The sequence below is a fragment of the Psammomys obesus genome, unplaced genomic scaffold (genome assembly GCF_907164565.1).
Source record: "Psammomys obesus unplaced genomic scaffold, mPsaObe1.curated_primary_1811, whole genome shotgun sequence".
Lineage (NCBI taxonomy): Eukaryota > Metazoa > Chordata > Mammalia > Rodentia > Muridae > Psammomys > Psammomys obesus.
The window spans coordinates 4,319,588-4,323,047 of NW_026590677.1; the positions used below are offsets into that span (position 1 = coordinate 4,319,588).

The 3,460-nt window shown below is 40.4% G+C and overlaps 1 pseudogene; it reads left to right on the plus strand.

Moving 5' to 3' along the window:
- Positions 1-2,059: 2,059 nt before the first annotated feature.
- Positions 2,060-2,484, plus strand: LOC129677676 (40S ribosomal protein S15-like; annotated as a pseudogene).
- The last annotated feature ends 976 nt before the right edge of the window (positions 2,485-3,460 follow it).

The following is a 3,460-nucleotide window of genomic DNA, read 5'->3' on the forward strand; positions in this document are numbered from 1 at the left end:
TTGAGGAGATAGTGTTTACTATTTGCCTTTTGTACTATCTCCCTGTTCAGCTCTGTGGTCATTTTCCTTTTCTTTGTGTGTGATTTGATACCTTTATAAATTGAGTGCTTTCCTCTCAGATAACTTGACCAAGGCAATGTCCCTGAAATGCTTTGATATTGTGTAGGCCACCATCTACTTAGAGGACAGGCTAATCAGCCTCATTCTGCTTTAGGAAAGTGAAACAAGCCATGATTGTATTAGGTAAAGCCCATTTAGATTGTGCCATTTTCCATGTCAGCCAGGTATTGCCCCCAGACCAAACGGCAAGTTCTTATAAATGAAGTTTTATTGGGATACAACCATACTTGTCATTTACATATTATCTGTGACTGTTTTCAGCCTGTGACAGAACTCTGTAGCAGGAGCAGAGATGGCATGAAATATTGAACACTTACTTAAAGCAAAGAGCAAAAGACATGAAGAATCCTTGTTATGGAATAAATAATCTATCAGACAAAAACAGGCATGTTTTTAAAAATATAAGTATATATTTGCAAAACTAGTAACAAAAAACTTAGAATTTTTAGGCAATATGGACTTTGTAATCTTTGTAAACTTTGCAATCTTAAGTAAATTTTAAGATATTCCTTATTTTTTTATAGGATACTAAGTTTATTTTTGAAACAGAGAAAGAATATAGAGGATTTAAATATTATAAATAGCAACTTCAATATATGCATATAACACAATCACATGTAGGTATTTGAACAGCAATAAAATATTAAATATTAATTAACTTATTTAACATTATCTAATATAGCTAGAAAAAATAATCAGAATTGTTCAAAATAAAGCATGTAAAAGCCTGGTAGAACTGAAAATTTAAATCTCATCTTAGATTAAAAAGGAAATAGCTTTTTCAGTTTCCTTTTCTGAGAATTCTTTGTCTAGAGTTGTTCCCCATTTTAAAATTGGATTATTTTCCTTGCTATTTAGTTTCCTGAGATCTTTATATATTTTAGACATTAGCCATCTACTGATGTGTTATTGGTAAAATATTTTTCCATTCTATGGCCTTCTGCTTTGTTGGAATTACAGTGTCCTTTGTTATGAAGAAACCCCTCGGTTTCACAAAGTCTTGTTTATTAATTGTTGATCTTAGTGTCTGTCTGTGATAATAATGCTTTGTTCAGAAAGTTATTTCCTGTCCTACTGAGTTCAAGGTTATTCCCTCATTTTCTCTTCTATTAGATGTAGTGTATCTGGTTTTATGTTGAGGTCTTGATTCATTTAGATTTGAGTTTTTTTCACAATGATAAGTATAGGTCTATTTGGATTCTTCTTCATGCAGATACCCATTTGACTAGCATCATTTGTTAAAGATGGTCTCCTTTTCTCCAATGTGTATTTCTGGCTGCTTTATAAAAAAAATCATCTGTCCATGAGTAGCCATAAGTAGCAGTCTGTCAAAAAGATGGTAATTGATTTACCTCAAGAACAAGCTATACCACTTTTTAGCATACAGCCAAGTATTACATAGACATTTTCTCAAACATCATTGTTGCTGCTCTCTTTATAACAGCTGGATATTGAAACCAACTTAGATACCCCACAAGAGATGAATGAATGAAGAAAATTATGTACATTTACACAGTGGAGCATACTCAGCAATTCAAAATAATGAAAGTTGCAGATAAATGGATGGAAAAAGTTATCTGGAGTGAGGTAACTCAGACTCAGACCCAGTGATAAATGGATAGATGGATGGATGGTTAGATGGCTGTGGGGCCTGAAATGAGAAAATCAAATAGGGAAGGGAAAGGAAAAGGGAATGAGAGAGGGAATATGAAGAGAGATAACTAAAATGAAGAATCATTTAATAGGTAATATGAATACCTAACATAGTTGAAGCTTTTATATATATATATATATGCACATATATATATATATATATATGTGCATATAAACAAAATCACCCAATAATGGGGAAAACAGAGCTTCACCTGGACAGTTGAAAAATGTTAAGAATTCAATGGGGGAAGAGGCAGCCAAAGCTTCCTTTTTTGAGCATCCAGTGATGGCTGAAGTAGAGGAGAAGAAGTGGACCTTACATAAGTTCACTTACCAGTAGTGTGGAGCTCTACCAACTTCTGGGGATATCCTATGAGCAGCTGATGGTAGGAAGTGCCTAAACTGTGCCCTGTGGTGGAAGCCGCAATCACTTTTCAAGTACTTGAAAAAGGCCAAGAAGGAGGCTCCACCCCTGGAGTAGCTAGGATGGTGAACAACCACCTGAGGAACATGATCATTCTTCCAGAGATGAAAGGCAGCATGGTTGGTATGTACAACAGCAACGTCAAGACCTCCAACCAGGTGGAGATAAAGCCAGAGATGATCTGCCATTACCTGGCCGAGTTCTCCATTACCTACAAGTCCATAAAACCCTGTAGGTCTGGTATGGATGGGTGCCACCACTCTTTCCCCTTCATTCCTCTCAAGTAGCTGTGGCCAATAAAGATTCTTGTTTAGTCCCCGGAGAGGGGAAGGAGTTCAACTGGATGTTAGAATATATGGTAGTGTGGATGTACTTAGAGTTGTTGTTTACAAGGGCAATTTTATTTACCTAGTCATACCAGTGTTTTTGAGGACAGTGCATGTAGCTTCATTCACTTAAGAATTTCACCTTGACTTCCAAGATGGCAGCGGCTAGTGTGCAGCTTAGCTGAAGGGGAGAGGACCCTCAACACAGAAATTGGTGAGTGAAGGGGCTGATCAACCCAGAACAGAGTTATCTAGACTTCCAAGAAGAAAGAGACTAACCATGATCTGAGTCCATCTAGAATCAGGTCACCGCAGACTCCGCCGGAAGGAGACACCCCGAGAAGTGATCCCCGGGCACTTCCTGGCACCCAAAACCCTACTCTCTCTTCGGAGAAGGCAGGAGGCGTCCAGCAGAATCTGCCAGGGACCACACTGTCTGTACCCCAGCCCCAGCGAGAGCTGCAGCTCCCACAAAAAAAAAAAAAAAAAAACCGAGATCAGGGCTGAGAAAACCCAATCCTTTCGGGCACTCCCCCAAACACCGCCATAACCCTGCCACTGTGGAGCAGAGAGATAGAGAGGCACAGAGCGGCTTCACAGTACCCCGACCCCAGTGCTGCCGGGTGCTCCTAGCGAACAAACGTCAGCTCGTGATCTGGGACTGTGGTCATTCAACACGTCCTGAGACTCTCCCAGGTCCAGCGCAATAAGGTCTAGAACTGTCCTAACACTGGCAGCCCCCTGACCCCTGGCAGAGAAACCCCGGCTCAGGATCGGGACTGAGAAGTCCCAACCCCTTCTGGCACTCACCTGAGAACTCTGCCATAAGCTTGCCCTAGTAGAGGGGAAGGCCAGAGGGGAAGGACAGAAAGGCAGCCTGCCACAGGACACAGCACCCCCTCTCCAGCTCACCCAGCGACCCCTTGGCAGAGAAACC